General features: G+C 53.5%; 1 long non-coding RNA gene across 1 annotated transcript; it reads left to right on the top strand.

Annotated features, from left to right (window-relative positions):
• The first annotated feature begins 19,805 nt into the window (after positions 1 to 19,805).
• Positions 19,806 to 22,402, top strand: LOC133883856 (uncharacterized). Its single transcript, XR_009903019.1, has 2 exons — positions 19,806 to 20,464; positions 22,208 to 22,402. It is a non-coding gene; the product is annotated as an uncharacterized LOC133883856 (long non-coding RNA).
• The last annotated feature ends 987 nt before the right edge of the window (positions 22,403 to 23,389 follow it).

The following is a 23,389-nucleotide window of genomic DNA, read 5'->3' as shown; positions in this document are numbered from 1 at the left end:
CACGGCTTTAGCCGTTTGCAGGAGGGGGGCCCATCGGGCAGTCGCCGAACAACCCTGCATGCTCGCTCGGTCAGAGCGGGCTTGACACAACAGGAGGGTCAGGCGATAAGCCTCGAGCCCAGCGACGATATCTCCAAGCCGCGCCAGATGATGTTCGATGGGACCCATCGCATTAAATGCCCCCACGCCTCCCTGACGGGCGGTGGCAGGGACTGACAACAGGCGTGGGGGGAGTGGTTGGAAGTGACAGGCCACGCTCCCTCTTAAATGTAGCATCGGGCCTCTCACCAATTGACACCTCACCGCTGAGCCCTTGTGGGGTCCACCGGCAAGGGGCCTCTCAGGTCCTCGGGGAACTCTGGGTGCTCGGGGACTACTGTTCATGGCCCCGAGCGCCCTCTCCCGAAACGGTGTCTTCTCAGGTCATCGGGGAACTCAGGTACTCGGGGACCACTGTTCATGGCCCCGAGCGCCCTCTCCCGGAACTGTGTCTTCTTGGGTCCTTAGGGAACTCGGGTACTCGGGGACCACTGTTCATGGCCCCGAGCGCCCTCTCCCGGAACTGCCTTCTTGGGTCCTCGGGGAACTTGGGTACTCGGGGACCACTGTTCATGGCCCCGAGCGCCCTCTCCCGGAATTGCCTTCTCAGGTCCTCGGGGAACTTGGATACTCAGGGACCACTGTTGTCGGAGGATTAACTCCTGTCGCAGGGATCCCGAGAGACCCCTTTTTAGAGATTCGGTCGGGAGGATGATCCTGAATAAGTTCGTCAGAGAAATGAATGAGTGTAAATGCAATGACCGGTGGTGGGGGACAACCTAGTGCGGAAGGAAGTAAATGCACCGGAGTTTTAGACAGGTTCGGGTCGCACGAGGGCGTAACACCCTACTCCTGTATGGATGTAATAACTGTCCCGGGGGAGAACCCTCTGGGATGTAGCTGGTTACAAGGGATATGATCTATCTAAGAGCTTGAGGCTCCTTGTTCTTCAGCCGGAGCTATGCTCAAGCTTGTTCACAATGTCTCTGTTTGCTTGCTTGGTTCGTCGTCGGGCTTGTCTCCCTTGTTGTTCTTCTTTCGTTCTCCCCTTCTTCTTTTCGTTGTCCTGTGTGCTGGTCCTTTTATGCACTCACCGGCCGCGACATACCCCGAACGGGAAGGAAGGGGCACAAGTTCCAAGATGCCACGACTGAGAAAGGCGTCATCATTTCCTCTGGGCGAAATGATAGGGGCGATGGAAAAACGGGGCGCGCATCCGGTCACTCATTACTGTAGGCGCCCTGGCGACGGGCGCCGTTGAGAGGGCCCATCGGGCAGCCACAGAGGCACCCGGCGTGCCCGCCCTGTCTTGTTCCTCTGCCACGGCAGGGCGGCAGGTGGAACGCCTTGGTCCTGACAACGTTATCTCGAGATACACCGGATGATACAGGACGGGACCCGTGCAATTAAAGGCCCCACGCCTCTCTGCCAAAGCATGGCAGGGACTGACACTGCAGCGGGAGCAGTTGGGGATGTCGGGCCGCGCACGCCCATTAAATGCGGCCTCGGACCTCTGACTGGTTGACACCTCATCGGCGGGCCCCTCGGGGGCCTTTCTGGGTCGTCGGGGCACCGAGTGCTCCGGGGTACTGTTCACCTCCCCGAGCACCCTCTCCCGAGCACTCTCGCATGAACCTTCGGGGAACCGAGTGCTCGGGGGCTGCCACATGCAACCCCGAGCACTCTCTCCCTGGCACTTTGGTATTGACCCTCAGGGAACCGGGTGCTCGGGGGCTGCCGCACGCTGTCCCCCGAGCACTCTCTCCAGGGCACTTTGGTATTGACCCTCGGGGAACCGGGTGCTCGGGGGCTGCCGCACGCTGCCCCCCGAGCACTCTCTCCCGGAACTTAACTCTTCTGATCGTCGGGGGACTAGGGTGCTCGGGGGTGACCGGGCACCTTCTCGAGCACTTTCTTCCCGGTACTTGGACTCTGCGAGTCATCGGGAAACTGGGGTGCTTGGGGACCAGAGGCTGTGGCCCCGAGCACCTTCTCCCGGAACTTAGATTTTCCTCATCCCGCGGGAGGGACCTTGCGGAATGGTGACACGTGGAAGATGGATGGCCTGGCCTCGGACCTCAGGGACCCTCGGTTCCAGATACACCGACAGACCGATAACTGTTCATGGCCCCGAGTGCCCTCTCCCGGAACTGCCTTTTCGGGTCCTCAGGGAAACAGTCCCCTAGGGAAGGCACCACATGGCATTCTACTGTCCTGGCCTCGGGACTCGGGGACCCCTGGTTCCCATGTCACCGATAGCAGCCCCCGGGCCCATCGGCAGGCGATGGCCCAGTGACTGCGGATGGGGCCCTTATTTCTTCGAGGCCGACCACAGCATCGGTGCCACGTGGCTTGTCCTCAGGCGCTAGAATCTTGCTGTCTTTGCAGTCTTTCCAGCCCAGCGGGAAACTGAAAGGATGCGTGCCCTTCTGACTTCTGAGGAGAGTGATAACGAGGCGGGAGGCGCACATGGCCACCGCACGGATCGAGGGTAGTGCGCCTGGCAACCGTGCTGATCGAGGGAGATGCACCTGGCAACCGCGCTGATCGAGGGGAATGCGCCTCACAGATTGCGCCGAGGTATGCGCCGTTTGAAATCCCCACGATATAGAAGGAAAGGGGCAACGAACCGTTACCCCCCCCACGCCACTCTTGCGACTATCGTCTTCTGTCTTCCTCTTCCTTGCGCACCGGGAGTCTGTCTTCAGCCCACATCGCTCCTTTCTTCTCATCTCCTCCAGCACACTTCCCACCCCACAAGAATGCCGAGGGCAGGAAGCGGTCATCGGGACGCGTCGAGCTCCAACAGCATCCTGCCGAAGTCCTGCCTCATGAACGAGGAGGGGGCTGAGAAGGTCCGCAAGCTGACGGTGCCCACCGGCCAGTGGGAGAAGTCGGTGGTGATGCCGGCAAACTTCCCGCCCTCCATGCGCAGGCCAGAGCGGATCGTGATCTTCGTGTCCTTCGTCGCCTCCGGGCTGGTGCCGCCATTCTCGACTTTCTTCCTGCAAGTGCTGGATACGTTCGGCATTCAGCTGGCCCACCTGAGTCCGAACTCGGTGATGATCCTGGCGATCTTCGCGCACTTCTGCAAGATGTTCGTGGGAGTGCCGCCGTCGGTCGCGTTGTTCCGGCACTTCTTCGTCCTTCGAGCGACCGGGAAGAGGAAAGGATCTGACGAGGTGGAGGTAGTCGGCTGCTGCAACTTTCGCCTGCGGGTGAAACTCGGCGATGTCTACATCCGCAGGTGCTGCGTGGCAAATGGGAGGACTGGCGCCGGGACTGGGTCTACGTCGACGTCAGCCCCCATGACTGGCTCTCACTGCCCCAAACACCGGTGGAGCCCCACAGGCCGATCTGGGAGGCGGCCCCTACGGGGGATGAGCGCCTGCGCCCGGTGCTGAACCGCATCGATGACCTGCGCCGGGCGGGGCTGACTTCACTGATGGTGGTCGCCGATTACCTGCACCACCGTCTAGCCCCTCCGCGGGAGCGCGCCCGCTTTGCCTGGATGTACACCAACTCGGGCGACCAGACGAGGACCTGCATCGGTCTGGATGAGGACCTCGACGAGGGGGCGCTGGCGACCCTGCTGAAGGTGGTGACCGCCGTCGACGACCTCCCTCGGGCGGTCCTGCCTCGAGAGGAGCTGGCGCTCTGCGTAGACTCGGGGTGGGCGGCGCTGTAGGCATCCATGCCGGAGTTCGACGCCCAAGGGCTGGTGGACCGTCCTGGGCGCCGAAACCCCGAGACCATACACATCCCTGGGGTGGATGACAACGGAGGGCGGGGCACCACCACCAAAAGCAGCAGGCCGGCGACCCGAGGCGACAAAGGGAAGCATCGCCGAGCGTACGTCCCTCAGCCATCTTCATCTTCATCGTCGTCACCACCGCGACAACGGCTGACGATAGGCGGCGTGACGGAGGGCGGCCGAGGCGGCCAATCTTTGGGAGTGAACTCCGGGACAGAGGCCAGATCGAGGGCGCGGCAACGCGAGGGCCAGAGCCCGATGGGCGGCGCAATGGCTGGCGGCCGGACCGACCAGCCACGAGAGATAGGCTCCGGGGCGGCCGCTGGGGCCGGCCCACAACGGCCCAAGGGCCAGAGCCCTCCCCCGAAAAGGAGGAAGGTAGAGCCCGGACTGAAGCCACAGAGCCCCAATTTTCGGATCCCGAAGTCTCGGTGGCGGTACCGTGGGCCCAAAACCACGTAAGCTCCCTTTCTGTCTCGAGCACATCTGCCCGGATTTTGGCTTGTCACTAACCTGTTTTTGTTTTCAGGCCGCCCAAGGACTCCGCAAGAGGCCAGAAGCAACCGGAGGAGCCAAGGCCAGCCCCTGTCCCTGGGCCGAGCGCGCCAGTGGACCCCGAGCCGAGGTCTCCGGCCAGCTCTGAGCCGATGGCCTCGACCGGTCCCGAGCAGCAAGCGCCGATCGAACCTGCCTCGAGCACTCAGAGGAAGGAGCAAACGACCGTCGGGGAGGTGGTCGCGATAAGGGCGGTGCCGGCATGGCAGCCATCGGGATCCCCGAGCGCCTCTGCAGAGAGGGCTCGCAGGGGACCCAGCCCTCGGCCACCTTCTGGCCAGGCCCCGGGACCCCTCCTGGAGGTGCTGGGAAGCGCATGGGAGGTCATCAGGCGGCTCGAAGTGGCCGTGGTGGCAGAGCGGGTCGAGCTCAACAAAGAGTGCGCCACCCTGGTTGATGAGAGGGGTCGGCTGGAGGAGGCCCAAAAGCTTTTGGAGGCCCGCATCGCCTCGGCCTGTGTGTCTTATGAGAAGTCCATGCGTGAGGTGGCCGAGGAGCGGGAGGCGCTGGAGGAGGCCCGTGACGAGGCCGTCGCCGCGCAGGAGAAGGCCAGCCGCATGGAGCGGCTCATGGCCGAGCACGACCAGGCGTGGAGGAAGCACGCCGCAGAGCTGCTAGCTCGCGAGCGACAGGTGGTTTCTCTGGAGGAGGCGGCCAGCAGAAGGGAGGAGGCCGTGCGGTCTGCCCAGGTGGACTTGTCCCACCAAAATGACGAGCTCGAGCGTGGTCGCGCTGACATCCTCCATCGGGAGGAGCAGGTCACGATGCGCGAGACAGACGTCGAAATAACGGCGCTGGCACTTGACGCCCGGGAGGAGCAGATCACGCGGCGCGAGGTGGATGCCAACTCGGCATCATCGGCACTCACTACCCGGGAGGAGCAGGTCGCCAGGTGGGAGGCCGACCTGGCTGCCCGAGAGCAGGCCATCAAGGCCCGGGCCGAGCAGCTGGAGCGAGCTTAGACCGAGGCGGCTGCCCAACTCCGGGGGATCCTGACCGTGAGGGGCGTCCCTATTAGCACCGCCAATGGCACCATCCTCGAGGACCGATTGAAGAACGCCGAGGGCGAGCTCGAGACCGCCCTCGCCGAGCGGACGAACGTAAAGCTGATGATGCGGGAAATCCTTCAGTAGGCACAGGACTCCACGGAGGCGGCCGGGCTTGGGCGCGTGTTCATGGGCGACCAGTCGCTGGACAAGGAGACGATAGGCCACATCGCACTCGGGTTCGTAGAGATCTCCCGGCGCCTCGAGGCCCTTCCTGACGCTGTGCAAGAGCTGGCGACTCGGGAGGGGCGTGTGTTGGCACAAGGTGTGGCCGAGCACATTCTCGCAGGCTACCACAGCCAAGACCCTGCCTTCCCGCTGGAGGCAGCCCGACAAGGCGTGGTTGAGGCGGAGGAAGCTACCGCCCGGGAAGCCGTCCGTGACGTTGCCGCCGAGGTGGCGGCGTGTTTTGTGCGGGAGCCAAAGCCGGGCCTGAGCAACGACGGCATCAGCGACGCGCCCTCATATCCACCTGAGCCTGTAGATAGTTAGTGTTTTTTTGTTTTTAGAATGTTGTAAATATGGGAGTGATCCCCTCCTGAACAGTTCCTTTTAATGTAATAGAAACCACTCTTTGGGATCGAAACTCTGCTCCGTGTTGTCCTTTATGTTGTCTGCTTTTTCCTTGATGTCCTGAGAGGTACTGGCTGGACCGAGCCCGGCAATCTTCCCCTGAGAAGTTAGGTTGCCCCGACCACTCATCGTTCGAGTAGTGGGACCACCCGAGCGTCCAGCCCCCGAGCCCTTGCGAGTCCGCAGTAGCTGAGTCAAAGAGACACATACACGAACTTCTTTGCTCGGGAGACAAGTCCATCCAGTATGGTGCACGTCATGACCAGTGAACACTTTCCACTTGCGACCTCTCAAACGAATAGACCGGAGACGCGTGCGAGCGATAACATGACCAAGAGTCCCCACAGTTTGGTGATGTCCGGGGTAGGACTGACCAGACCGAGCACCGACAGCCCCCCTGGGGTCTAGGCAGTCCCGAACACTCTTTGCTCAAGCGGTAGGATTACCCGAGAACCCCAGAGGCTCGGTAGTGCTCGGGGTATTGCCAAGCTGGCCGGGCACCACTGCCACCATGAAGGACCTAGGTCAGCCATCGCCGCTTGTACAGTACACCGACTACTGTCTGTTTTTGTCGTTCTGGAAAAGTGAGCACGTGGGCGGGGTTTTGCGCGTGAGGAGACCATCTCGCCGAACAGGTTAGCATGCGAGGGTCCCGAGGATAACTCGGGAACAATAGTTTATTGCGTATGTATGAAAGGAAATTCATGTAACTTTAGTTACTCACTGGACAGCTGTCAGCCTTCTGGCCAACCGATCCAGGAAAGGGTAGATGCCCTGAGCTCGGGGTGCCCGGGAATGTTGGTTCCCTCGTACAGAGCGCCTAAGCCCCCAGGACATCATTTTACCATCCGAGCACTGGAAACCCGGTGACAGAACCAGGGGCTAGGTGGTCCTGACCACTCATGTTCAAGCGGTAGGATTACCCGATGACCCCATAGGTTCGAGCAGCGCCCTAGGCACTGAGGCCCTTGTGATCGGGCTGCTTGGTTCTTGATCATTGATCTATAAGCTTAAGAAATAGTTAAAGATTCGTTGCTTGGTGCGTTCTGTTAGTGCGGTACTTATAATAGATTGCTCTCGTTTTTGACTCGAGACCTCTCGAATACCCGGACCGGCGAAGTGTATAGGCAGAGGTATAACCAAGAGGTCCAATGGTTCGGTAGTGCCCAGGGTAGGACCGACCAGGCCGAGCATCGACAGCCCGCCCCTGGGGTCTAGGCGGTCCCGACCACTCTTTGTTCAAGCGGTAGGATTACCCGAGAACCCCAGAGGCTCGATAGTGCTAGGGGTACTACCATGCAGCCGGACACCACAGCCTACCACAACAGACTTAGGTCAGCAGCTACTGCCTGCGCGCATACAGACCGGGATCCATTTTTATCAGCGGGAAAAATAAGAGAGCATGTTTTTCTCGCACGAATCGAGCATCTCACCAAACAGATTAAACATATGGATTCTAGAGAGAAAACTTGGAATAAGAGTGTATATTGACAATTTGTACAGAAGTGCGAACTTACATGGTTGGTGGCAGCCCCCCGGCCAACTTGGGTAGGGGGAGACCCCTAGCCTGGTTGGCCCGAGCACAAACATGCCGACTTATGGGTAAAATTTGCGCAGATGCTCGATGTTCCACGCGTTTGGGAGAGGCTGCCCGTCCTCTGTGGCTAGTCAAAACGAGCCTTGTCGCGGGGCACCAGTCACGATGAAGGGGCCTTCCCACATGGGGGAGAGTTTATTCTTTGCTTCGCGCGTTTGGGCGCGTCGGAAAACTAGATCCCCAACCTCGAGTTACCGGGCCCAGATGTGACGTTGATGATAGCGCCGTAGGCTCTGCTGGTATTTGGCTGCTCGGACAGCGGCTCGTCGCTGACGCTCCTCCAAGTACTCGACGTTGTCGCGTCTTCGCTCTTCCTGTTCGTCTTCGGAGTAAGCATTCAAGCGACGGTGTGCTCGGGCTCTTGGAACCCGAGCTCTTGGTTTTCGGGGGCGGCTTTGTCATCACCACCCCTGCGGCGCTCGACGAGGCCTTTGACTGACCGGCACTCAGTGAGGTCGTGCCAGTCAGTTTGGTGGATCTCACACCACTTTCCCGGTTCGGGCCTCGTGGTTGCGGGAGCCCTCGTGGGAGCTGGCTTCTTATTGACAGTCGCCCGGTGCACCGGCCTGCGGGCAGGGCCCTCCACCGGCATGACAGGGGCAGCATCACGCTTTCTTCTCCTTTTCTTTTCCCACCTTTCAGAGCGGGAAGGACCTGCCTTGTCGGCAGCGGGTTGCTCAGGGCGCGAGACATGCCACGTCCGAGCCTCCACCGCCTTTGCGCACTTGTCGGCTAACGCGAAGAGCTCCGCGGTGGTCTCGACCTCATGCGTGCCTAGATTTTCAAGCATCCGCTCATCACGGATGCCCTGCCGGAATACGACGATGATGGCATGGGTGGTAATCGGCGGGATGGTATTGCGGACCTGGCTGAAGCGCTGTATGAAGCGCCTCAGCGTCTCCCCCTCTTGCTGTTTGACGGTGTGGAGGTCGCACTCCAAGCCGGGGCGCGTGAAGGTGCCCTAATAATTGGCCACGAATTGGTGGCATAGATCATCCCAGGAACTAATAGATCCAGTGGGTAAGTTCATAAGCCAGGAGCAGGCAGAGCCCCCCAAGGCTACGTGAAAGTAATTGGCCATAACCTTTTCACAGCCAGCACACCTATTTCCCCTTAGCTGGTAAAGGCTGCCGCCTGCCGCTTGGACGACAGTGGTATAGATCTGGAGGAACTCGACGGGATCGATAGACCCGTCGTACTTCTCCAGTAGCTTTGGCCAGAACTTCGTGGGCTAGTTGACCCAATAGAGCTCGCTGGTGAATGCACGGCACCCGGTGCTGTATCCCGCAGCGCCAGCAGCGCCCTTGGGGGGCGAACGCCAGCACGCCAGGGAACCCCGGCAGTCGCGGGCCAGCATAGAGAAAGCCTGGTCCTCTGCCTCGGCCTTGCGTCGGGACTCCCAATGGCGCTCGAGAGTGACGCGCGCATCCTCGACGGCCCTCCGCTCATTGAGGTGTAAGCGAAGGTTATGAGCTCCTGTTGTGGCCAAGGGGGCGGCACTCCGCCTGGAGGCCCCCCGGTCGGTTTTGCCGCCACCCGAGGATGGATCGGCTTTGGTTGCACTGCAGTGAGAAGTGGCACGAGAGCTTTCGGCCAGCACCTGCCGGTGAGCTGTGCCCACCAGGGTGGCCACCTCCTGCAGCCAACGGCCTTCTGGGGTTTCCCTCGCTGCCTAGATAGGTGGGGTGCCTGAGGAGTGATTGCGCCGCAAGCAAAGCGGTCCCAGGGATGACGTCACCGAAGGCAAGCCTACGCCGTAACGGTGCCCGACGCTGTCCGGACATAGATCTTGTGGTAGGGGTGTCTGCCGCTTGCTGAGGGTTAGACGGCGGTGGCCCTGCTGGGCCCAGCGCCATTGTCCCCGAGGAATGGGGGCACCGTACGGGCCGACCGCTGCTGCTGCTGAGGAACAGCAGAAATTGGGGCCTCCTGAGCAATGGGCTCCACCTCTTCTCTCGAGTTGGAGCCGATGCGTTGGAGACGATGTCCGCCTGCCATCTTTTCTGCAGAAATCAAAGCGGATTCAGAGATGCAACCCCCCTACCTGGCATGCCAGCTGTCGGAGGATGAACTCCTCAAGCGGGGATCTGGAGGGACCCCCTTTGAGATTCGGTCAGGGGATGGTTCTGAATCTGCCTCGTACGTGAATTAAATGCGAGTATGTGGGAGATGCAGGTGGGACAGATGATCGGATGCTAGTGAGAGTAAATGCTCGAGGGATTTAGACAGGTTCGAGCCGCACGGAGCATAATACCCTACTCCTATGTGTATGCTATTAAATGCTCTGGGAATGCCTCTCTGTGGATCTCTTGGGTTACAAGGATTTCTGTCTAAGTCCACCCGAAGGTTCACCAGGATCTTCGCCTATCTTGACCCCCGACGCCGCTGGTTGACCTTCGGCCTCCGACCGAAGGCATGCCAGAGCCTTCGCCTATGCTGGCAGGTGAAGTCACGGATCGAACTTCGGCCTCCGACCGAAGGTCCGCCAGATCCTTCTCCTGCACTTCTTGAAACATAACTGCAACATTCATCAGTGCTCAGCTACCAGCGGACTTCGACTTGCCATCCGAAGGGGTACGGGAGATCGTCCTCCAACAGTAGCCCCCTACAGGTAAGGTTCATCTTCGAGGGGCCGAGCTTGTAAATCGGATGATATAGCTCAACGTCGTGGACTTCGGCCCGTTGAAGGATCCCGTGGGCTAGGTTAACTTTTTAGCATATTGCCCCCTCATGTTGTTCATTTTGACTATTGTTATTGTTATTTTTTGTTTGTATTTGTGTTGGTATGACCATCCTGCCCCTACACAACCATCGGATCGAGGATGTTAAATGTCTTTGCTGCATGCCGAAATGTCTTTTACGGCTACGGTTCAACTTCCGACGCATCTCGTTTTAACCGCCGTTACCCCCTGTTTTCACCACTATAAATATGCTCCACGCGGTGGTTTAATTTTTATCGCACGAACTCGCTGAAGCCGTAGCTATCGTACGAAGTCTCTCGCAGTCTCTTAGCTTCTGAAGCTCAGCGCGATGGCTCCGAAGATCAAGGCAAACCGCCCGAAGACCTACTGGATCGGACAATATAAGGTGGACAACGAGGTACTAGTTGGGCTTGTAAGGGAGGGCTTGATTAGCGATGTCTTGAAGGTTAGGCTCCCGGGGAGCCATGAGACGCTGGAGCCCGAAGATGACGAAGCTATCGTCTTCGTCGACTACTTCTGTGCGGGTCTCCGCTTTCCATGCGATGATATGGTCTCGAAAGTTTTGAAATTGTTTGAAGTCTACTTGCATCAGCTCACACCAAACGCTATCGTACGGCTTGGCCTGTTCGCCTGGGCGGCCCGTTCCAAAGGAGCGAAGGCGTCAGCCAGGGCCTTCACTGCTGCTCACCGGCTCCACCATCAGCCGAAGGGGGTCTTTGCCCGTAGCGTGCAGAGTGAAGCCCATTATGGATGCTTAAACTTTAATTACCGCGCTGGCCTGACCACGCCAGCCATGGTATACAAAAATAAGTGGCCGAAGGACTGTACACAGTGGTGATTCTACCACAAAGTGGACCGGGAAGATTTTCTTGTTTCCAAATGTGAAGAAGTGAAGGGGAACCGCGCCCCTGATGTGCAGTTGAAGGCCTCTCAATGGCTAGCACTTGAAGCCTTCGCCAGGTGTGCAAAGTATCTGTCAACTCGCGATCTTGTAGAAGAGTTCGTGGCAGCCAGAGTATGGCCCCTCGGCTGGGACTGGAGCATCCTGGAATTTGGAGACAAAGGGCTGGAGGGGCTCTGCTGTCCCCACCCTGCTCTGCAAGGTTTCACATGTATTGTCTTTTATCACGTTCCTAAGTGCATCTTGGCTGTCATTTACTTACACTTCTTGCTCTGTGGCAGACCTAACGGTAGCCGAAGTCGAGGCCAAGGCCATGATGCTGCTCAGGAAGTTTCGGCTGAGCAAGGTCACAACCGATGGCTCAACCGAATTTTTGAGTTTTGGGGTCTTGCCTACAAAGACAGACCAAAAGTGAGCGCGCCCTTACTGGGTCAAAGTGGAGAGGGCACCCCAGCTGCCAATATCGACGGAGAACCTTCCGCTGGTAGCCAGAGGAAGCGAAGAAATGCAAACCCCTCGCCGCAAGGGGGCAAAAAGAAGAAAGCACTCACCCTAAGGAAGAGACCTCGCTAAGTGGCCTTCGATGACCTTCGTGAGGAATTGACTCCCGAGGGCTCACTAGCCCTCCGAGCTGTACCCATTCGATAGGAGCCCCTGGAAGGCACACAGGACCCTCGCTCCTCTTCGCCGAAGTCGTCCTTTTGCACGCGTGTGGACCTTCCCACACTAATCCTTAGCGATGATGAGGAGGAGCCTCCAGATCCGCATACAACTGTTGGGCCAACGGCAGGGGAAACTGAGGTCGAAGGGGCCAAAAATATTGAGGCAGTACCCAACTCGTCATCCTCCTCTTCGTCCTCGAGTTCCTCCTCTGAAGAAAAGTCCTCTGGTGGCCACAGAGCCACAGAGACGAAAGAGGAGTCTTCTCCACCCATGCCCCACCGTGGCGGGAAGGGGCTTATGAGTCACGGTGGCTTAATCGACGCGAAGGCTATTGAAGCCAAAACGTTCAAGATTTCATCGTTTGAGCCAATCTCGGGGGAGGTCAGTGATGTGAAGAAGATTTTTAGCACCTTCGTGCTACCCGATCTTGAGATTTCCCTCACGTGAAAGTCTGCCGCCGAACTCATCGACGCTTCGGACATGGCCATTGCGAAGGTATTTGTATATATTTTATTATGTTTATTTATTTATTACCGTGATGCATTGTTTTCTTTGTTACTCGTTCTCATACCCACGCGCTGTCGCAGGCTATGCTTATCTCGCGCGCTCAGCGCAAGCAGGTGGAGAATTTCGAAGCCTACGCAAGGAATGTAGAGGCGCAGAGGGACATGTTTCAGGCCCGGGCGGAAAAGGTCGAAGCCCAAAAATGTGAATTCGCATGCCAAGCAAGGGAGGCTGAGCTGCGCCTGCAGCAGCTTGAGAAGGAAGTGAGCTCCCTTCGCTTAGGAAAACAGAGCGCTGAGGAAGAGGTCATGTGCCTCCAGCAAAATCTAATGGCATCCGAAGCTCATGTTTCGGAGCTGCAAGCACTCTGCACCGCTGAAACAACTAAAATGCAGTGGCTACACAAAGAGCTAGGCGAGGCACAGGTGCTATTCGAAGATGCCCTCACTGTGCTTGGAGAGCTAGAGCCGAAGGCCGTTGCAGCCTATGAAGCCATTAGCAATACCATTGACAGGATCGGTGCTTCGGCCCTGCCTCCAACGCTTGATATTGTCGAGCTGGGTGGACTTATAGGATGGATCAGCGAAACCAACGAAATCCTTCTGCCTGCGACCCAGTTGTATGATGACTTCTGTGCCATGGTCTTAGCCCAGAGTTTTGTGCAGTCAATTGAAATGACCGGCTGTGACCATCACATTGCACTTCAAAAACACACATTCTGCTACCCAACGGATATGTTGACTTCGGCTGTGTCGAGGGCGTCGAAGGCCACTGCACGGTCATTCACCACTAATTATTGGTGTAAACATGGCCACGAGCTCGCCCTCTGGGAAGCAAAAATCAATCGCCAGCGAGTACGTGTTTTGTATTTTTTTAGAGGGTCAGGATTTTCGCCGTCTGCACATTCATTGAGCCTTTTTGCCGCAGGCGAAGATGAAGGAGGACCCTTCGGCAAAGGCGATGACCATGACGGCCGAAGAACCTAGGAAGGTGCGACGAAAAAGTGCGAAGCGTCGTGTTGGGTTTTGAACATTTTGTTATTGACTAAGGCATTCTGTAATATATACAATTTTTGTTTGTTGTTAAATGTTTTGACTATCTTCACTCCCTGCGCAGGTCCTCCCCTCGGACACTGCGCAGGTAGCCGAAGACACTGTTCCCATCACTATGATGCCGGATAATTTTTTTCATGTCTTGGTCTTGCTGGGACTCCTTCCACCGCCGCCATCCAGCTATCGATTTTGAGAGGTATTGGAGGGCGAAGTGTAGAGCTTATGACATGATGAATGCTAGATCCAAAGTGTTTTGGAAGTCTTTTAGCCCTTCGGTTTTAGATACTCGTAGGGCTGAGTGTGAGTCCCATCGGATTGCGCACGGAGACGTTGAGCCTCCGCATATTCTCGTCGACCCGAAGCCCGAGTCGAAAGACGATAACGGTGGGCTCCTGCCCTGCTAGTTTCAATTTTGTTACCGCTGGGGGCCTTCTACGCAAATAGTGCGATATACCAAAGGCGGGAGCACTCCACATGTATCTTCGTCCACCACTTCATCTTCTTACATTGGATCCCCATTGGATCCAACGTTGTCTTTTCATGCCAGTCAAGGCATAGCCTTTCAATTTGGCTTTAGCCGATGGTATAAGGATTTTGTCGATCCTGATGTTGATGATTTTGCGGAATAAAGGATGTTGAGACGATTACTATGTTTGTTATTGAAGGGTTGCGGGTAGGCTACGCTAGCACAAAATAAATTTTCTCTACCGCATTCAACCAGGAAGCCATGCGAGTAGGGGATCATGAATCGTTACCACTTGACGAGCAGTGCAGCGGAAGAAGAGTTGGAGCAGACCAATCCAACGTCGTGCGCGTCAAGTAGTCGATCGTCAACCTCGTCCCAAGCACGTCCCGAGCACCTTCCGAGTACTCCCGAGCACAGCCCGAGTACCTCCAAGCACGTCCCGAGTACCCCGAGCACGTCCTGAGTACCCCCGAGCATGACCCGAGCACCCCCGAGCACGTCCCGAGTACCCCGAGCATGACCCGAGCACCCCCGAGCACGTCCCAGGTACCCCGAGCACTACCCGAGCACCCCGAGCACGTCCCGGGTACCCCCGAGCAGATCAGCACCGCAATAGTAGCAGCGTCTTTACGGTATCCACACGTACAAGGATGGAATCGCCGTGCGCCGGTGTGCTAGCACCGCGCGCCCGGCTAGGGTTTCGAAGGGAGTTCGGGAATAGGAGGTGGCTAGGGTTTTTGGTGGCAAGATCTGTTTTTCGGAAAAACTCTCAATGCGCCTTGACCCCTACCTATTCTTATATAGAGCACGCTAATGGGCCTTTAATCAACATTAAAGCCTATTATGACTCTAAACCCTAATGGTCCTTTAATCAACATTAAAGCCCATTAGCAGATCCAATCCGCAAACTCGATCGCCTCTAGGGCATATTACCAACAGTTATTATACTTGTGCTTATCGAGTTGGATCTTCGGCATCACCGCGCGCGAAGTCTGATCTTGACAATGCCGTCCCGCCCCGACTTTAAAGCCTTAGGGACCTTCGGCAGCAATGCAAGTGAAACATCATTCGGAAAACGCCGTCCCCCCCCCCCCAACTTGGAAGCCGTAGGGACCTTCGGCAGCAACGCAAGCGAAGCATCATTCGGAAAATGCGCCCCCCCGACTTTGAAGCCGTAGGGACCTTCGCAGCAACGCAAGCGAGGCATCATTCAAAAAACGCCGTCCCCCCTCCCCCCCACTTTGAAGCTGTAGGGTCCTTCGGCAGTGAGGACTTTGCTCTTAATGGCCCGGTAGTGCATAACTTGGTTTCGCGTTGTAATTGCTATTTTTCTTCCTAAGGTTTGTTTCTCCTTCGGTGCGGGGGCATGCACTCTTAGCCCCCGACTTAGCTGAGAGGTGTGCAGCCTTCTTTTAAGTCGAGCAGCACTTCGGCTTTTTCTTTCTTTCAAATGTTTGTTTCCCCTTCGGTGCGGGGGTAGGTACTCTGAGCCCCCGACTTAGCCAAGAGGTGTGCTACCTTCTTTTAGGTTGAGGAGCACTTCGGCTTTTTTTTTCTTTCGAAGGTTTGTTTCTCCTTCGGTGTGGGGGCAGACACTCTTAGCCCCCGACTTAGCCGAGAGGTGCGCTGCCTTCTTTTAGGTCGAGCAGCGTTTTAGCTTTTTTTTTTCTTTCGAAGGTTTGTTTCTCCTTCGGTGCGGGGGCAGACACTCTTAGCCCCTGACTTAGATGAGAGGTGCGCTGCCTTCTTTTAGGTCGAGCAACACTTCGGCTTTTTTTTTTCTTTCGAATATTTGTTTCACCTTCAGTGCGGGGGTAGGCACTCTTAGCCCCCGACTTAGCTGGGAGGTGCGCCACCTTCTTTTAGGTTTACAAAGGTCGCTGCCTCGTTAAAAACCTAACGCCCTAACGAAGGGTTCCCTCGTTAGGAAAAGAGTACAACGCCCGTACACTATTTTGATTATATAAAAGGAAAACAAAAATACATAAATGTTGCATTGGTTCGTGTGCTTCACCCATTGATGCGAAGACTTCCTCGGTTACTACACATAGATCTTGCGAAGGTTGTCCGCATTCCAAGTATGCGGCAGCTCATCACCCTCTACAGTAGCCAAGTGATAAGAACCGGGCCTTAACAACCTCTTCACCAAAAAGGGGCCGTCCCACTTGCTTTGCAGTTTTCCCATGGCTGAAGCATTGTTGAGTATTCGTAGTACCAAATCCCCAGGGGCGAAGTTCTTTGAGGGCACTTTCTTGTCTCTCCATCTTCTAGTCTCCTCCTGGTATTTGGTCAAGTTTTCGGTGGCCTGTATTCTCATTTCCTCTAGTGCATCTTTTGATGTCAATTCTTCGCTTTGTACTGATTCATTTGCGACTCGAAATGATCTATTTTTACACTCCTCTGGAGTCATTGCCTCTTCGCCGAAGAGCAGACGAAATGGTGTGAACCCAGTCGGTCTTGTTATCATTGTTCTTACAGACCATAAGATCTTCGGCAACTCTTCCACCCACTTTCCTTTCGGCAAGCCTTGCAGACGTCTTGCGATACTAGCAAAAACGATGCTGTTTTCCCTTTTCACGGCTCCATTTGACTGTGGGTGATACACAGACGCGAAGTGGACTTTGATTCCCAGGTCTTCGCAGAATTGCCTGAATCCTTCACTATCAAATTACGTGACGTTATCTACGGTCACTTCGCGTGGGACTCCAAAGCGGCAGATGATGTTTTGCCACAAGAATTTTTGGATATTTCATGACATTATATTCACCAGCAGCATTGCCTTCACCCACTTGGAGAAGTACTCTACTGCGACAACAGCGTAACGCAAGTTTCCCGGGGCGGCTGGTAACTAGTCGACAATGTCAATTCCCCACCGCGTTAACGACTAGATTGGTGGTATGAGCTGTGTCTTTGTCGAAGGCCTGTTTGATCCCTTAGCCAAGTATTGGCACTGGGTACAACTTCATACTCTATACTTCGCATCGCTAACCGCCTTTGGCCAAAAAAAAAAAAATCCTTGCGTGAATGCTTTTCCAACGAGGGCTCGAGTGCCTACGTGCGAGCCACACAGTCCTCCATGTATTTCTCTCAGCAAGTTTTGCCCTTCTGCCTAGGATATACATCACAGCATAGGTGCACAGACTCTCATCTTGTACAAGTCGTCTCCCACAATTTTGTAGTTCCTGGCTCTCTGGGTCATGCGTTTCGCCTCGACATTATCTTCGGGCTCATAGTAGCCGCGAAGATAAGCCATTATGGGAGAGCGCCAATCTTCGCTCTCAATTATAGCGACTGAGAGTGCCTTCTATGAAGGGACCTCCACAGCTGGCACCCTCAACTTCTGATAGAACACATGTGGCAATATTGGCAGATTTTGTGCTGCGGCCTTTGCGAGGCCATCTGCCTCGAAGTTGTCATTTCTTTATATACTCTTGACTGTGAATCCCAGGAAGTGCTTTTCCATGCATCGAACCGATACCATGTATTTAACAAGCTCTGGCTCTTTTGTCTAAAATATCTTGTCAATTTGGCTTGCTATTACTTTAGAGTCCGTCTTTATCAATACCCTTCGGGTGCCCAAACCTCGTGCCTTTCGAAGGCAAAGGAGGACTGCTTTGAACTCCGCGATGTTGTTTGTCGATCAAAACTTGAGCTTGGCAGCGTATCTTAACTTCACTCCCGAAGGTGAAGACAGTACTGTCGCCGCACCCACGCCCGAAGCCCCCTAGGCTCTGTCACAATATGCAATCCAGACCGGGTCTAACGGTGCTTCTGGTTATCGCCTGGGTAACTTTGACTTATCGCCTGGGTGACTTCGACTGGTCCAGAATCTATCTGGTTGACTTCTTTTTGCTTTGATGTGTACTCGAATGCTTTGGCTTTTCTGACATGCTTTGATCTGTCTCTGGAGTGTCCAGTGCTTGCTTCTCTGGCTGATGCATTTGTCTTTAGCGCTTTTGAAGCTGCCATCTCATTCTTCCTCCGAAGGTGATCTAGCTTGGACCTCGCATACTCTTCCATCTTATTGAGGAGCTCTTGTACACTCCCTGGCCTCTTTCGTGTAAGCTTTCTTGCCAGAAGCCCTCCTCTGATGCCCTGTATAGCGGCATCAATGATGGTGTCTTCGCTCAAGCCTTTTGCTTGGCCGCGAATGTGTACAAAGCGACGCATATAACTCTACAATGTCTCCGTTGGCTATTGCTTCAGTGCGAAGAGGTCGCTGGCGGTAACCTTGTCCGCTCGATTTCCTTGGAAATTGCTATATAGGGCATTGCGTAGCTGCTCCCATGAATAAATGGATCCTAGAGGCAACACGGAGTACCACGACCTTTCTATCCGTTTGACGTCCAATACAAAGGCCTTCGCCAATGTCACATCGTCTCCTCCAGCGGATTCGACTGCTGCCTCGAAACTCATTACAAACTCTCTCGGATCTGACTCTCCGTCAAACATTACCACTCTAGGCATCTTGAAGCCCGAAGGCCACGGCTGGTTCTGCAAGCCAATGGAGAGCGGTGACTCTGGATCACCCACGCACGATCATCGCCGAAGGTCCTGCGCCGGTCGTGTTATGACTTCTGACGGAGTCATGTGGCGAGCTATTTCATCTATGCGATGCGGCATGTCAATCTCTTCTTGCATTTTCTCCAGTGTTCTTCTGGCTTCTTCTGCTCACCAACGATATTCCGCAGCCTTCCGACTTGCTACCAAGCTATCCAGCATGCGCTTTTTCTGTGCAATCTGCCTCTCAAATTCTTTGGTTTCTAGCCTGGCTATTCTTTTCTCTTCTGTCTCATCTTCATCTTCATATTCTCCGAAGTTACCCAGGTCATCCCACTCTTCTTCAACATGCGCCTTTCTTCGCTCTTCTGCCGAAGCCTCGAAGCGGGCCCGAACATTAGCTTCTATGCCTCACACTGCTCCTGCTGCGTCTTCCAGGATGGCCGCTTCATTGCTGTCTCCGTTATCGCCCGGGGGCGCCACATCGACACCATCGTGTTCTTGGCAGTCGCCGAAGGCTTCAGAGTGTGACACATGTTTAGAGGGTGAAATAATCTTAATTCCTCTATCACCTCAGTTACAATATTGCCTTATTTATAGCCCGTACTCAACCACTCCATGCTAGGATTTACAATTTCATCCCCTCAACTACCACATTCCCAGCATATTTGACGGCATTATGGCACCATCAAGTACATCTGTATAATTACAACAATACCCTGAGAGACTATGCGGGCTTCGACATCCACCAGGCGCCTTCGGCCAATCCCGGCACTGCACCGCGGGTCACCCTTCGGTCTCCACCTGAAGGTTCGCCAGGATCTTCGCCTATCCTGACCCCCGGCGCCGTGGATCGACCTTCAGCCTCTGACCAAAGGCACGTTAGAGCCTTCATCTACATTGGCAGGTGAAGTCGCGAATCGACCTTCAATCTCGGACCGAAGGTTCGCCAGAGCCTTCGCCTGCACTTCTTGAAACACAACTGCAATATTCATCAGTGCTCAGCTACCGGCGGACTTCGACTTGCCATCCGAAGGGGTACGGGAGATCATCCCGCAACATAAACCTATTTGAATTAGTATCAACTCATATCCAAATCCAAACTCATACAAATCATCGTTGTATTCTTATTCACATGCAATTCAAATCGTGTGAGATGCAATCTAATTCAATTTGGTTTACCGCAATCCAATCCAATTCAAATTATTCATTTGAATCATCGTACATCCATTTTCTAATTCAAATTCAATTTGAATTACTCCAATCCAATTTCAATTCAAACTCAATTTGAATTACCCTAACTCATTTCAAATTCAAGTTAATCAATTTGAATTATTACAAATCTATTCCATTCAATTACATTCAATTGGACTCAACATCCAATTTCCCTCTCTCAAACATTTTCTCTCTTTCTCTCAGATCTTTCTTCCCTCTCCCTGATCTTTTCTCTGTCGGTTACTGTTCACCAGGCAGCAAAAGTCCTCTCTTAGCTCCACTGCTGCCACTCCTCTCAGTTCACACCGTGTCCCCTCTAATCCTTTCGCTGAGTAGCTCCTCACCATGCCATGCTCCTCCCTGATCTTTCTCACCGAGCAGCAGCAAATTCCATCTTCTCTCTTCCTCCCTGCAAAAGATCATCCCCACACCATGCGTACAACACCACAACACACACATGCCATACAACATCACAAGCAGCTGTAGCACGCCGCGCCATCCTATGCTCCACTGAGCACCTCACAGCAGCAGCAACATAGCTGCACGCTCCTCCGCGCAGTTCACACGCCCCGCCGCCGTATGCGTCGCGCCGTTGGCCCACGCGCGCCACGCCCATGCGTCCTCCACGCTGCCGACCAGCCAGCCCGCAGCTCCTCTGCACTACCGCTGCGCGCGCTGTTCCTCGCACGCAGCCGCTCGGCACAAGCCGCCGCTTAGCCGCGCAGCTCGTGTCGCGCCGTACTCTGTCCCGGCCGTGTCGCCGCTACCACGGTCTGCTCCCCGCCGAGCCAAGCCCGCCACAGCGCCAAGACGCCACTCGTAGTTGCACTGCCTCGACATCGGCATCACCGCCATGCTCGACCACCTCCGGCTGCCACCATCTCACCCAACACCACGGTGAGCTTGTGCTCGTTTCTCATCTCCCACCTCTGTTCCATCCACCATCCTGGTGCCTCTGCTCTCCCTCTGCACTGCTCCGGCCCGCGCTACCACACTTGGCTGAGGCTGTCGACGACGAGCTCCTCGCCCCAGCCCGCCTTCCTCCTCTGCCTAGCCGCAAAGCCGCAGCCGAGCTCCCTTCTCTCCACTGCCGTGCCCTCCCATCGCTGACCTGTGCCGTGCGCGCAGCCACGCCATCCCGCACGTGCCGCCGGTGAGCCTCCTCCCCACCGGCCTCCCTTCCCTCCGGCCATGTCCTTCTCCCCGACCACTCTCCCTCACGCGCCGCCGATCACCTCCTCCGGCTCCCTAGCTCGCTCCCCCTCCAGTCTCTCTTGCACTCTGTGAGCCGCACGGGCAAAAGCTAGCCAGCCTTATCCTCCCCACCGGCCCGCCGGTCCATGGCCATGGGTCCACGGTGGACCACCCACTGAGCCGCCCCCCGGTTCATGACCCGTGAGCCAAATCCACCGCACAGTATCGCTCTGGCCCACAGAACTTGGTCCACCGTGGACTCCCCTTAGAAATCTCCCTCCGGTTCATAGCCCATAGACTAGGTCCATGGAATAGTGCTCCCTTTTCTATTTCCAGAATTATTTTTTAGCAAATCTTCATACGGCTATATCTCCTCTGTTTTTGATGATTCTTTCGCCGATATTTCTCTAAAATCATAATCTTTCTCCCCGCTAAGTCTTTATTTTTTAGAGTTTATTTAATTTTCCCGTCTGGTTTTTATTTTTGTGTTGTAGTATTTAACTAGAATTAGTTTCATCTTTTATTAATTAAAGTTGAGTTTAGATAATTCAATAAATATATTTAGGTTATAATCATAGATTAGTCACTTATGTTAATCTAGCTTAAAGTATATGTTTAATCCTCACGTTGATTAAAGAATAGTTTTTAGAATAATTAAAGAATTAATCTTCTAATTCAATGTTTAAAAGTATATTGTCATTTCATGCTATAGGTTATAGATTAATCTTGGTTTAATTAATATAATAAGATTAACCAGTGTAGCTATTAAATAAATAAATACATATCTTTATAATATAATAGAATAATTTAATATTAGTAATTAATTAATTACCCTCTTTTAATAATCAATTAATTAGATTAGTGCACCAATTTAACCTAGTTAAATTCATTACATGCATGTTTTTACCATAGCAATAATGTATAGCTTAATAATGGCAATTAAGAAACACTAGGTAATTAGGAATAATTACCAGATAACCTTGGTTTAGTGTTATAGATTAGAATAATTAATCTAACACTTAAGCACATATAATCGCCTAGAATTGTACTTACGTATATATATAGATATACATAATCATATACATATAGGCGTAAGTATCACACATACGTTTATATCGTTACACATGCACTCACCTACACGTAGCAACTTTAATTGTGGATGATAGTTAAACTATTAAATGTTCACCGAGTCATTAATAACTTATTTAAGCTTTCTCTTAAGTTAATGAAACAACTAAGTTGACAACTTAATGTAGCTTCACTAAATAACCTCGCTAGTCTCTATATGTCAGTTTCATTTAGCTTAAAGTTGCTAATTGTCTTTTCACTAGGTTAGCTTTCGTCATTTTTCTCTGTTCTTCTTCTTTCACTTTGATGTTTCATTTGTTTTTTTTCTGGTGTTCCGTTGCTAAGTCATTGTGCATTTTTCGTTATTAATTTACATAGGCTCAAAGTCAAGGATCTAAGCAAGAACGCGATGAAGGAATTGAAGACGAGGCCCGATTATGAAGAACCCGAGAAACCTAAATGACAAGACCAATCATGAATTGACCTTTGTGAATTCAAGTACTATCTCCTTGATCATATTGAACCTAAGTTTTGCAATAATCTAATTGATCAACTTAAAATATGACTTATTATTACATGTATTATGTATTGTGCTATTTAAACTGATTGTAGTAGTTAATCATAATCAAACAATTGTCATGTCTTAAATATCATCATCTAGAATGCATATCATGCTAGGATTACCTATCGTTATTTATATTAATGCCTGATGACGCCTTGATATCTAGCAAGCTTAGGATGGATGGAATACACCTCTTCAGAGATGTCGTTTTGGAATACATCTCTTCGGAGATGTTGTTTCACTGTTTATCAATTTAACTCATATACCATGAATTCTTGATGGTTGTGAAATACTTGATGTCGTGTGGGATATGACGAGAGATGTGTAAAATGGGTGAAAATTGTTTTGGTGAGGGCAAGTAGAGTAGTCTTCCGGTCGAGGATACTCTTAAGGGCTTGAGTTATCTCTGTAGTATTCACTGTCAATAGATGTCTGCCTTGGCTATTTAAGCATCGAGTCATTGCGCTGTCATGTTTAGCCACATCGCGCAACCATGTATCATATATGGGCATCACTTGACTTTTCTTCTCCCGACTGCATTGGACATCATACTAGGAGGCTGAGAGCAACGAGTAGCCAAGTGACCATCTGGCCCTCTATTTGGATATTTTGAGAGACAACTAAGGCCAATCTGGTATTTAGTACAAGATCTATGGTACTTGGGGTGTCTCGTATAAAAGTTCAGCAATGAAGGGGGTTATAAGTGTCTCAGTATGATTCGCTCCTCCGCTTGCAACTGTTGGAGGCTGAGCATATCATGTGGGTATAGCGTATAACATCTATAGAGTGTAAACCTATTCGAATAGCCGTGTCCACGGTCATAGACATACGAAAGCAATAACCTCATTATTAGACTCGAAGTGTTTGTGTATGTCTTGATGAGTGAGTGTGTGAACTAGATGTCAGTGTGATGAAGTTGTTGGCTCAATCTGCCAGGAGCTAGGTGGTACTACAGGTACACCAAATATAATGATAGAGACTGCAAAATGACTTGTAGC

Source organism: Phragmites australis, chromosome 11, assembly GCF_958298935.1.
Source record: "Phragmites australis chromosome 11, lpPhrAust1.1, whole genome shotgun sequence".
Taxonomy (NCBI): Eukaryota; Viridiplantae; Streptophyta; class Magnoliopsida; order Poales; family Poaceae; genus Phragmites; species Phragmites australis.
This window is presented reverse-complemented; position numbering and strand designations above follow the sequence as displayed.